Raw genomic sequence first — 13,858 nt, forward strand, 5'->3', positions numbered from 1 at the left:
TACTAAGCGCTTGGAATGTACAATTCGGCAACAGATAGAGACAATCCCTGCCCAACAATGGGCTCAAGTCTAAAAGATGGAGATGGACGGCAAAACAACACAAGTAGTCAGGCATCAATACCATGAAAATAGATAAAAGGAATTGTAGATATATACACATCATTAATAAAATAAATAGAGTAATAAATATAATACACAAATATGCACAAGTGCTGTGCGTAGAGAAAGGGGGTAGAACAGAGGGAGGAAGTAGGGGAAATGGGGAGGGGAGGAGGGGCAGAGGGAAAGGGAGGGCTCAGTCTGGGAAGGCCTCCTGGAGGAGGTGAGCTCTCAGCAGGGCTTTGAAGAGGGGAAGAGAGTTTGGTGGATGTGAGAAGGGAGGGCATTCCAGGTCAGTGGTAGGATGTGGGCCAGGGGTTGACAGTGTCACTGTTCAGAAGATCCTTTATATTTTCTACCTAAGTTGCAAAAGATTTAAAACTTCATTTAAACACTGAGGCAATAACTGTTCTTTAAAGGCACTTTCAACCTGGGATACCCAGTGCTTATTAATAGTCACTCATTAATTTATGAAGTGTGCATTCAGGTGAAAAATATTTATCACACATCATCTCCATGAGCATTATTGGCATTTTCTGAGAACCTAGTACATGTAAAACACTGAATTGGGTGCTTGGGAATCTAATAAAATAAGTGACACAAGCCCTGTCCTTGAGGATTTTATAATGTAATGAACAAAGCAAGCAGACAGAAATTTCAAAACATGCAAAAGTAAAACATGGAAACAAGTGATAAAGAAGCAGGCAAGTAGGTAATTGCATAAAATTGACTAGGGGTGGCTGATGGGATGACAAGACCAGAAAGGTAAGACTAATCAGGGAATGCCTCCTGGAAGCCGAGGCTTTGAAAGTGTCTCTTGCACAATACTTATTTTGTCTTTGAAAATATGGTAGCTTTTGTTTCCTGACCTTTTCTAGTCAGGTGAACATTGTTCAGTCAGTAGCATCCAGTGATCACTTACTGTGTGGAGAGCACTGTACTAAGCACTTGAAAAGTACAGCACAATAGAATTGTTAGGCACATTAGCTGCCCACAAGGATCTTATAGTCTGGGGGTGGAGAGAGACATTAATATAAATAAATTACAGACATATTGAACATGTAGGTACTCGGGAGCAAGTATTGTGAAATGGGAATAACTGGGTGGTTGGAAAAACAGATAGTCTGTGGTCACAGAAGCAAATATCTTTGAGACCTCAGTGGTGGTAGCCTCACGAGAAAGTCTCTAAGGAGATTTGGTAACTATGTCCTTTTCAATTATCTGGATGCAAAACATGCTCCTCATCTGCTCCTCTCCATCAGACTGCCTGCTCTACATGGACTGATTTGCCCATGACTTTGGGCTTCCTAAAAACAGCCTTGACTAATACGGCTAGCTAGTGATCATGTACCATACTGTTCTCTTCTAATGGGCCTCTAACCTCTTGCTCACACCCTCTCCCATCTGTCTCTAATTCCTTCCCCTTCACGTGAGGCAGACTACTGCTCTCCCCAGTGTCAAGATCCTTCAAGGCCCTTTTGAATTACATCTCTTCCAGGAGGCCTTCCCTTAATCTATCATCTCCCACCTTCTTCTCCCGATTCAGCACCTCTGCGTCACTTAAGCACTTGGGTATTCAGATACCATCTTTTCCTCTATTGCACTTATGTATATATATTTTGCTCTATTACTACCCCCTACCTGTAATATATTACAGTGTCTCTCTCACCTGCTAGACTGTAAGGCGCTTGAGGGCAGGTAACATGTCTAACTCTAGTGTACTCTTTCAAGCACTTGGTACAATGACCTACATGCAGTAAGTGCTCAATAAACACTGATTGATTGTTCCGCACTTTCAAAACTAGAATGCTTTGGGACCTAAATTGGAACCTGCTTAGTGAAAGTTGCTACAACATTCTGGAACTTGTTTTTCTCCAGTGAAGGAAGACATGTTTTGTTAAAGGGCATATGTCTTTCTTAACAATAGTAATAATAATAAGAATAATGATGTTGGTATTTGTTAAGCACTTACTATGTGCAGAGAACTGTTCTAAGCACTGGGGTAGATACAGGGTAATCAGATTGTCCCACGTGAGGCTCACAGTTAATCCCCATTTTACAGATGAGGTAACTGAGGCACAGAGAAGTTAAGTGACTTGCCCACAGTCACACAGCTGACAAGTGGCAGAGCCTGGAGTCAAACCCATGACCTCTGACACCTAAGACCAGGCTCTTGCCACTGAGCCACACTGCTTCCCCTTACTACTTGCAGAAGTAAGAGTAAGATACTCTTACTTATCTATGACTTCACATACAAAAACCCTTATGAAATAAGTATATGAAGTAATTAATTTAGGATCCCAAATTATGAAAATCATGGGAAAAAGTATTTGAAAGGCCATAATGGAATGGTAGTAATACCACAGAGTTTAGCCTCTCAATTCCATTGGAAACAGAAATCAGGCCCGTTCTTTTAAAGTCATGTGACACACACATGCCCTAACTAGGGAGTTGACCTAAAGAAAGAATCACCTAATGGAGGTATATTCTTCTGTTTGCACAGACACCAAATAAAGGAAACTGAAATTTATGAGGTAATACTCTCATTGGCTATTCTCACATTGCCTATTCATAAGTAAAAATACCCTGAAAAATATGTTTTTTCCTAAAAGACATTTAAGAAATTTTTAATTAAAGTTTTTCTCTTGTGGGGGGATTTTGGTGCTGCTAGTCTAAAAATCTCCTTTCCTTTCTCATGTAAATGATCAATCTTTAGCAAGCAAACAGAACTGTATGCATGGCTTCCAGAAACAGTATTTTAATATGTGTGATCATTATTCATTCTGTCGCTTTCACTGTAAGGAGGATAAGGAGTCAGCACATATTCATAGTTCTGCTTCACCTAGTTTTGTGCTTCAATTTCAGCATACTTTAAGTTTTACTGATGGAACTCCTTTGTGTTTATGTTTCTGATGATGGATAAAATTATATTATGCTTCTTCCTACCAGTTTTATGTGGAAAAAGCATAGAATCAGAGATTTGTAAGTGGGCTCAAGAGATCATTTGCTCCAGTTCCCTGATTCCAGACAATCAATTGATCAATCATATTTATTGAGTGCTTACTGTGTGCAGAACACTGGACTAAGGGCTTGGGAGAGTACAACAGAGTTGATAGACATGTTCCCTGCCCACAACGATCTTACAGTATATAGGACTGTATCTAGACTGTGGCTACCGTATCTAGAAATAGATGACTAAACCATCCAAGAAATCTGTTCGTTTTTTTTTTTTCATTTTCTAAAAACTCTCCCAGAAGAGAAACTCCACGGTTGGACATTTTAGTGAGGGTTTTTGATTCCAAGTCAACAAAATTCTTGCAGATATCTAACATAATCTTGTCTGCTTTCAGTCACGTCCCTCTTTTTTAGCCCTCAGTGGACATGGGTAACCACTGTCCAGTATTCTTCCCATAAAAATCTGATATATGAATATATATATACATATATATATACATCAGATATATATATATATATGTATGCACATATATATGTATAATCACATTATGTTATTCAAGTGTGACAATTATGCTCTATATATAGAGCAAGACTATTTCGTAGTTTATTGTCTCATTTTAGTTTTCTCATTCCTAGGCTGAGTGACCCCAATTCTTCATCATTTCCCATAAGGCCTATTTCCCACTCCTTCAATTTTTTTTCACTCTTTCCTGAAATTCTTTACTTTTCCTTTATCCTTTAAAAGTGCAGGATCTGAAACTGGACAGAATATTTTAATTTGAATGCAGTATATAATGGAAAGATTATTTTCTGATATTGTCATATTCCAGTTAATTCCTTGGAATACAAAGTTAGCTTTTTAAAACTTATATTACTTTACCAAATCAGATACAATTAGTGGTCACCTATGTCCTCCTAGGGTTTTTTCTGCTCTCCTAGCATCTATGCAGTCTTTCTTCAAGCTATATTTGTTATTTTTTTTTATCTCTAAGGATTCTCCCTTTGCACTTTTCTGCATTGAGTTTAATCCTGGTTGTGTAGGACTATATTTCCAATTTATTAGGTGACTTGGAACTTTATTCCTTCCTTTCTAAGTGTGGAGAGCTAAAAATTGAATGAGCATCCTCATGGTTCTTTGATCCAGATCAATAAAGGTAGAATAGGACTGATACCAGGACTGACCCGTGTGGGATATCTCCGGATATGTTCCTCTCACTTTGTTGCCAACACACTGATAAATTATATTCTTTGGTGTACTCTATTAGATAACCATGGACTCTCATAATAGTTGTGGAGTCAACCCACTAATTTACTAACATCAATTAAGTCATCACAGGGGACATACAGCATCGAAATCCTTAATACTTAAGACTGGGAGATAAAAGTGAAAGCAATGCTAAGTGCAGCCAACAGAAAGCAAAATAGCCTAGTAAAGGGCACTCTTTCAGTGTGTTTAGAGTGGGCAGGACTATAGATCTCACCATCATGCTTTCAATCAGGAATTCTATCAATCAATTACTTACCTAGGGCACTGCACGAAAAACTTGGAATCCTAGAGTAGAAAATTTGACATCTATCTAATCTTCTTCTTCTCCATCCAAACTGCTATTATGCTGACCCAAGCAATTATCATATTCCATCTTGATTACTACATTGACCTCCTCACTAACCTTCCTTCCTCCTATCTCATCCTTCTAAAATCCTTATGAAAATCACAGAACTCCTAACTTCCTACCCAAACCCTGTCCTCCCCCAGACTTTCCAATTGCTGTAGACAACACCACCATGCTCTCTGTTTCAGTTCTCCTACTTGAATTGAGTCCCATATGGGACAGCAACTGTGTCTGATTGGATTAACTTAAATCTATTCCAGTGCATAGAGCAGTGCTTAACATATAGTCAGTACTTAACAAATGCCATTGAGAAAAAAAATCTGTAACCTTGCCAGTATCCACCACTCATCTCTCTCATTCAACCTGACATTCAGTCCAACCCTCAATCAGTCAATCAATTAATCATATTTATTGAGTACTTACTGCGTGCAGGGCACTTTACTAAGCACTTTGGAGAGCACAATACATCAGAGTTGGTAGAAATGTTCCCTTCCCACTACGAACTTACAGTCGAGGGGAATCCTGATGATTTTGCCTTCACAGCCTCTCTAGAATCTGCTCCTTCCTCTCCATTCATACTGCTACCACTCCGGTCCAAGCACTTATCATATCCTGCCTTAACTACCACATCAGATCCCTTGCTGACCTCCCTGCCTTCTGTTTCTCACTACTCCAGTCCATACTTCGCTGCCCAGACCATGTCTAGTCACTCCTCAAAAGCCTCCAGTGGTTGCCCATCCACCTCTGCGTCAAACAAAAACTTCTTACCAGTGACTTTAAGGCACTCAATTAGCTCTCTCCCTCCTACCCAAACTTGCTGGTCTCCTGCTCCAGCCCAGTCTACTCACTGCACCTCGCGTTTGTATATCTCGCTGCCGACACTTTGCCCATGTCCTCCCTTTGGCCTGGACCTCCCTCCCCCATCATATCTGACAATCAATCAGTCAATACATCATTGGTATTTATTAAAAGCATACTTTCAATCTTATTTATTGAGCTCTTTACTGTGTGCAGAGCACTGTATTAAGTGCTTGGAAGAGCACAGTACAACCTAAACATGTTCCTGCACATGTTCCCTGCCCACTAGGAACTTATAGTCTAGAGGGTGAGACAGACATCAAAATAGATTAGGGACAGTGGGAATAGGAGAACATAAGATTATCAACATAAATGCAGTGGAACTGAGGTGAATATTAAAATGGTTAAGGGGTAAACAGCCCAGTGAATAGTCGAAACTGATGGAGAGGGGGAAATTAGGACTTAATCAGGGAAGGCAGCCAGGAGGAGGTGTGATATTAGGAGGGATCAGAGCCAGGGTATTGGGGTCTAAGGGCTAGGGGCCAGGGGATCAGGGCAGGGGGATTACAGCTAGGGGAATTGGGACCAGCATTCTCCCCACCTTAAAGACCACCCTAAAATCACATCTCTTCCAAGAGGCTTTTCTTGAGCCCTATTTTCCCCTATTCACTCTCCCTTTTATATCACCTATGCACTTGGGTCTGTTCCATTTAAACACTTTTATATTTTACCCATCCCCAGTCCCACAGAACTAATGTAGATATCCTTAGACTCTGCCATTTCCCCTAACTGTAGTTGATTAATTGATTGATTCATTCAACCACACATGAACCCAAATGTGGCTTCTTTAAGTACAAACGATAACCAAATATCCCATTCATATGTTTTACATATTCTACAAGATTATTTTCAGCATTAACATAGCTTCCTACCTCTCCTCCCTTCTCTCTTTCTACCGCCCACCCCACACGCTCCGCTCCTCTGCTGCCCACCTCCTCACCGTCCTTCGGTCTCGCCTATCCCGCCGTCGACCCCTGGGCCACGTCCTCCCTCCTCACCTCCGCCAAACTGATTCTCTTCCCCTCTTCAAAACCCTACTTAAAACTCACCTCCTCCAAGAGGCCTTCCCAGACTAAGCTCCTCTTCTCCCTCTACTCCCTCTACCACCCCCCCTTCACCTCTCCACAGCTAAACCCTCTTTTCCCCCCTTTCCCTCTGCTCCTCCCCCTCTCCCCATCCCCTCAGCACTGTACTCGTCCACTCAACTGTATATATTTATTACCCTATTTATTTTGTTAATGAAATGTACATCGCCTTGATTCTATTTAGTTGCCATTGTTTTTACAAGATGTTCTTCCCCTCGACTCTATTTATTGCCATTGTTCTTGTCTGTCCGTCTCCCCCGATTAGACTGTAAGCCCGTCAAACGGCAGGGACTGTCTCTATCTGTTGCCGACTTGTTCATTCCAAGCGCTTAGTACAGTGCTCTGCACATAGTAAGTGCTCAATAAATACTATTGAATAGCTCTAAAAAGCCCAATATGAGGTAGTTGTTAGTGAAACAATGGTTACAGACAAGAGCATTTTCATTAGAAAGAAATGGCATCCTTTCTTTCCATTAGTGTGTTTGAATGAGGTAGCTCTGCAGAGGTATGGAAGGCGACCCTGACCTCATGGAGAAATTTGTTGAGGAAGTGGAAAAGTTGGGGAATGGAAAAGTGGTTATATTTGGCTATTTTATTCGGTAATCAGCTTTTCTTTGTTTTTTACAATATTTGTTAAGCTCTTACTGTGTGCCAGGCACTGTACTAAGCCCTCTTGTACATACAAAGTTATCATGTTGGACACAGTCCATGTCCCACATGGCTTTCACAGTCCTAATCCCCATTTTACAGATGAGATATCTGAGGTACAGAGAGATTAAGTGACTTGCCCAAGGTCACAGAGCAGACAAGTGGCAGAGCCAGAATTAGAACCCAGGTCCTTCTGACTCCCACGCCCGTGCACTGTCTTCTAGGGACACTCCTTCTCTCGCAAAGGATTGGTGCCTAGACTCAACCAGCAGAAATTTAATTTCTAAAAATCCTGCCAAATCCACCCTAGCACATGGAAGATAAAGAGCTCTTCAAAATTTCACAATGGACTACAGAACAATATATTTGTTTCTATAGTTAACATAGCAACTGAAAGTTTGACATGCACTATTTAGTGACTTTTTGACTAATGTTTCATCACACACACACAAAAAATTATCATTGACTATTCTCCTTTTCTGGACTTATTGCCAACAATCGAGGGTTTCATAACATTACATCTTAAGAGATTTTGTCAATTATGGTGATTAACAGATTTTATGAATGTTTTGTTCAAGTTCTTTTAATTAACACAGCATGGCATCTTTTATATCTGGTGACTTGGTGTTAAAAAATACGTGCTTTAGAAAACCGTGTTTATTGAGTACCTTATAACAATAAAATTCATAATTCAAAAGATGAACATTTTTATCCCATTTTCAACAAGGATTTAACCTGTACAGATTGATAGGATTTCTTTTAGACATTAATTTTTTTTGTTTGTTTTGTTTTTTCAACAATTCCAATGTGGTTGATTTGGGGAGTCAAAGTGGTGCTTATCATTCTTAGGATGTAAAATATTAGTTCAATGTTAAAATTACAGTCAAAGCTTAATGTTACAGTAGTAGGGTATCACTTCTCTCCTCCTGGTCCCTGCTTTTTGGTCACTTCCCTACTCCTTGATCTTGAGTCCCTTTCAGAGACTTGTTTCATTTCCATGTCCTCCTTATTTGCAAGTTACTAATAGTTAGAGGCTCAATTGCCTGGGTAGGTGAGCTCTATCTGCCAAGCCCCACTCTACCAACCCCATAGCTGGCCCATTTTGTGGCATAGTTCCATCAAAGAGCATTTATTGAAGCTGTTTTTAACCCTTATAAGATGGAAAAAGGAGTCTGTGGCTAGAAATTATGAGTCCTCTCCAGCATTTAACTCAAGGTTCAATGTAAGCTGGATTCAAAAGAGGAGGGAATTTCAGAAGGTAGTTTGGAACTGTTTCCTTATGATTTTTGGCTTCCCAATTCTGGATGTAAAATTTTAAACAAATGTAATGAAAAGAGAAATGACCGAAGTAGTGGTGAAGTGTGGTAATGTGGATATAGACAACTCCCACACAACTCTGCTATGTAGATATCTTTCCCATTCATCCTCGGACTGCCTGGTGGATGCAATGGGTAATGTTCCCGTTCTTCTAGACTGTAAACTTATGGGCAGGAAGCGTGTCTGCTAATTCTGTTATATTGCACTCTCCCAATCGCTTAGTACAGTGCTCTGCATATAGTAAGCATTCAATGAATATGATTGATTGATTCTTCAGTAAGAGCCTCAGTCTACAGGAAAAAGGCAGGAGACACCAGGAATCACTGACTGTTGACAGTTCATGCATGAGCATCTGGGATTCCTTAGTCATGTCCTGCTGAGTTCCACCACAAACCCTTTCCATGGGCACAGACCAGTTCCCCTTCTGCTGCAAAAGTGTGGCTCACTGATAAATAGGAATACCCAGTGTATACCCAGTTCTGCCTTTAAGCATATTTCAAGTCTCTTTGGGTTTGGTGTACCACATTACTGAAGAAACTGCTCATGCACATGTGTGCATTTTTGAGCGAATGCTATTATGCAATTTTTCCTTAATGTGAAGTTTCACAAAAAAAGCAACCCTCGCCGAATAGAGCAACTAAGTGCACACTTAATAGTGATATTTGTTGAGTTTTTAATATGCGCCAAGCACTCTACTAGGTGCTGGGGTAGATATAAGATCTACTGCTACTGCCCCACAGAGACCTCTGCTCTCTTGATCCCATCCGTCTTTCCAAAAGCATCTCTTCTCACCTTGCCGCCCTGTCCTCACTTCCCACTCTCGATGATCAGGTCTCCGCTCTCAACTCCACCCTCTCTACTCATCTCGACTCTCTCGCCCCCCTTTCCCTCCACCACTCTTGCTCCACTAACCCACAGCCCTGGATCACCTCCTCTGTCCGCCTCCTACGCTCCTATGCTCGAGCTGCTGAGCACTGCTGGCGAAAGTCCAAACACCAAGCCGACCTCACACACTTCAAATTTATCCTTTCCTGCCTTAACTCTGCCCTCTCCTCCGCCAGGCAAAACTTCTTCTCCTCCCTCATCAATACCCATGCCCGTCACCCCCGCCAATTGTTCCGGACCTTTAACTCTCTCCTTAGGCCCCCTGTTCCTCCCCCTCCCCCATCTCTCACCCCCAATGATCTGGCCACCTATTTCCTCAGGAAAATCAACACAATCAGGTCTGAGCTCCCCAAAGTCACCCCTCCGCCTCTCCCCTTCCCTCCACCAACCCTCTCCCCTACTTTCCCATCCTTCCCTGCAGTATCCTCAGAGGAGATCTCCTCCCTCCTCGCAAGTGCCACCCCCTCCACCTGGGCCTCGGACCACATTCCCTCTCACTTTATTAAAACCATCGCCCCTGCCCTCCTCCCTTCCTTAACTTCTATTTTTAACTACTCAATCTCCAATGGCTCCTTCCCCTCTGCCTTCAAACATGCCCACGTCTCCCCCATCCTAAAAAAACCCGCTCTTGACCCCACTTCCCCCTCCAGTTATCGCCCTATCTCCCTACTACCCTTTCTTTCCAAAATCCTAGAACGAGTCGTCGACAATCAATGCTTAGAATTCCTTAACTCCCACTCTCTCCTGGACCCCCTCCAATCTGGCTTCCGTCCCCTCCACTCTACCAAGACTGCTCTCTCTAAGGTCACCCATGACCTCCTTCTTGCCAAATCCAATGGCTCCTACTCCATTCTAATCCTCCTTGACCTCTCTGCTGCCTTTGACACTGTCGACCATCCCCTCCTCCTCCATACCTTATCTCACCTTGGCTTCACGGACTCCGTCCTCTCCTGGTTCTCCTCTTATCTCTCTGGCTGGTCATTCTCGGTCTCCTTCACAGGCGCCTCCTCCCCCTCCCATCCTTTAACTGTTGGAGTTCCTCAAGGGTCAGTTCTTGGCCCTCTTCTGTTCTCCATTTACACTCACTCCCTTGGTGAACTCATTCGCTCTCACGGCTTTGACTACCATCTCTACGCAGATGACACACAGATCTACATATCTGCCCCTGTCCTCTCCCCCTCCCTTCGGGCTCGCATCTCCTCCTGCCTCCAGGATGTCTCCACCTGGATGTCGGCCCACCACCTAAAACTCAACATGAGCAAGACTGAGCTCCTCATCTTCCCTCCCAAACCCGGTCCTCTCCCAGGCTTCCCTATCACTGTGGATGGCACAACCATCCTTCCCGTCTCTCAGGCCCGCAATCTGGGTGTCATCCTTGACTCGTCTCTCTCGTTCACCCCACACATCCTATCCGTTACCAAGACCTGCCGGTTTCACCTTTACAATATCGCCAAGATCCGCCCTTTCCTCTCCACCCAAACGGCTACCTTACTGCTACGGGCTCTCGTTATATCCCGGCTAGACTACTGTGTCAGCCTTCTCTCTGACCTCCCTTCCTCCTCTCTCGCCCCACTCCAGTCTATTCTTCACTCCGCTGCCCGGCTCATCTTCCTGCAGAAACAATCTGGGCATGTCACTCCCCTTCTTAAACAACTCCAGTGGTTGCCTATCAACCTCCACTCCAAACAAAAACTCCTCACTCTAGGCTTCAAGGCTCTCCATCACCTTGCCCCTTCCTACCTCTCCTCCCTTCTCTCTTTCTACCGCCCACCCTGCACGCTCCGCTCCTCTGCCGCCCACCTCCTCACCGTCCCTCGGTCTCGCCTATCCCGCCGTCGACCCCTGGGCCACGTCCTCCCGAGGTCCTGGAACGCCCTCCCTCCTCACCTCCGCCAAACTGATTCTCTTCCCCTCTTCAAAACCCTACTTAAAACTCACCTCCTCCAAGAGGCCTTCCTAGACTGAGCTCTTCTCCCTCTACTCCCTCTACCACCCCCGCTTCACCTCTCCGCAGCTTAACCCTCTTTCCCCCCCATTTCCCTCTGCTCCTCCCCCTCTCCCTTCCCATCCCCTCAGCACTGTACTCGTCTGCTCAACTGTATATATTTTCATTACCCTATTTATTTTGTTAATGAAATGTACATCGCCTTGATTCTATTTAGTTGCCATTGTTTTTACGAGACGTTCTTCCCCTTGACTCTATTTTTTGCCATTGTTCTTGTCTGTCCGTCTCCCCCAATTAGACTGTAAGCCCGTCAAACGGCAGGGACTGTCTCTATCTGTTGCCGACTTGTTCATCCCAAGCACTTAGTACAGTGCTCTGCACATAGTAAGCGCTCAATAAATACTATTGAATGAATGAATGAATAAGATAATCAGCTTGAACATAGTTCCTCTCACACATGTGCTCACAGTCTGTTGTGAGAGGGGATATCCTTTAGTAATGTTTCTGCATTTTAAATGATTCAGTTGGGGATGTAGTTGCAGGTAGGGAAGTAATATGATTTTTTTCAATTGATCACTAGACTGATGGGGTTAGGATGAAGGCAAGACTTTAAAACAGTCCTTAATAATGAAAATGGTATTTGTTAAACACTTTCTATGTGCCAAGCACTTATTTTAAGTGCTGATGTAGATACAAGTTAATCAGGTTGGACACAGTCCCTGTCCCACATGGGGCTCACAGTCTTAATCCCCATTTTACAGATGAGGTAACTGAGGCACAGAGAAATTAAGTGACTCAACCAAGGTCACACAGCAAACATGTGGCAGAGCCTGGTTTAGAACCCATTTCCTCTGATTCCCAGGCCTGTGCTCTTTCCACTAGGCAACACTGCTTCTCTATCTTTCCTTACTGTATGAACTCACAATCACCTATAGTACATCTATACAAATCAACTTATATGCCCTATTTAACCAGATCCTCATCTGCTTATCCATTTTCCTTTCTCATTTCTATCTTCAAATCATTTTATGTCTGCCTCTAAATCAATCAATAGTATTTATTGAGTGCTTACTATGTGCAAAGCACTGTACTCCCTCCCTCTAGTTGTTTGCTCGTGTCTTCTAATTCTACTGTACTCTACCAAGAGCTTAGTATAGTACTCTGCCCATAATAGACACTCAATAAGTCCTACGGTTCAATAAGTGAATTGAAATTATATGTTATGCCATGAAAATATGCTTTTTCACAATATCAATATAATTCATTTAATATCTCCAAGAATCTCTAAAGACAAAATATCAGTTTCTGAATTTTCCCTAGGTTTATGCTTCAAGCCGAAAATGCAGCATTCGGCTTTTACTTTTTGTGGTGCTTAATGATTTTTGCTGATGTGAATATACTGTTCATCATAAATTAAACCAGCCTAGCATATTTCTACCTGAAAAGGCATGTCCATCACACAGCTTCTCTAAGCACTTGGAAAAAATAGTGCTCCCATTGCTTCAACTACCATCTCTATGCTGTTCATTTCCAAATCTGCATCTCTATCCCTAACCACTATCCTTCTCAGCAGTAGGTATTTACTGAGTGCTTATTATGGGCAGAGCTCCATACTAAATGGTTGGGGGACTACAACACAACAGAGTTGGCAGACACGTTCCCTGCCCACAAAGTGCTTACAGTCTATAGGGGGAAACAGACATTAAATTAAATAAATTACGATGTGTAGAGAAATGCTATGGGTCTGAGGGTGAGTTAACTGTCAAGTGCTTAAGTGGTACAGATCACTTATTTCCCCCATCCACCCACTCCTCTGTATCAGCTACGCACTGGGTTGTGTACCCCTTAAGTACTTTGCTACTTATCCCAGTCCCACAGTACTTTGTAAGTATTTTACACTATACTATTTGTCCTCTCTTTAATCTTTTTTAATGTCTGTTTCCCCTTGTAGACTCTAAGCTCCTTGTAGGCAGGGATTGTGTCTATCAATCCCATTTTATTATACTTTCCCAAATGCATAGTTCGGTGCTCTGCACAAGGTAAGCACTCAGTAAATACCATTGATTGAATGATTCATCCATTTATTCATTTCTTACAAGAACAAAACAAAAAGGAAATGAGCTTAAATTAAACTGAAGCTGAAGAGAATTCAGTTAATCTTTAAGAGATCTTGAAGAATGGCTAAATGAAGTAATATAAGAACCTCTGAAGATTTTAAAGGCTAAGTGGTCAGTTTGTCATGTCCTGTTTAATAGTGTTCAGGAACTCATTTTCCTCATGTTCATTTTTGAGAACAACTTTTTGTCATGCTTCTAGAGCATCAATATTCTACATCTGTTTCTTTCAGGTTGAGTAATGGAAAGGATGGCAGGCTTAAAACTAATGGAATTGCATTATTAAATTCAGTTTCCAATCCTCTACTGACTTCCGGTGTGCAAGTTCAACATTTTAAA

At 42.4% G+C, this 13,858-nt stretch overlaps 1 protein-coding gene across 40 annotated transcripts in view; it reads left to right on the forward strand.

The window, feature by feature from the left end:
• The window catches only part of PTPRD (protein tyrosine phosphatase receptor type D), a 1,860,044-nt gene that overhangs the window by 529,257 nt on the left and 1,316,929 nt on the right, over positions 1-13,858 (forward strand). The window lies entirely within an intron of this gene.

Source organism: Ornithorhynchus anatinus, chromosome X5, assembly GCF_004115215.2.
Source record: "Ornithorhynchus anatinus isolate Pmale09 chromosome X5, mOrnAna1.pri.v4, whole genome shotgun sequence".
Lineage (NCBI taxonomy): Eukaryota > Metazoa > Chordata > Mammalia > Monotremata > Ornithorhynchidae > Ornithorhynchus > Ornithorhynchus anatinus.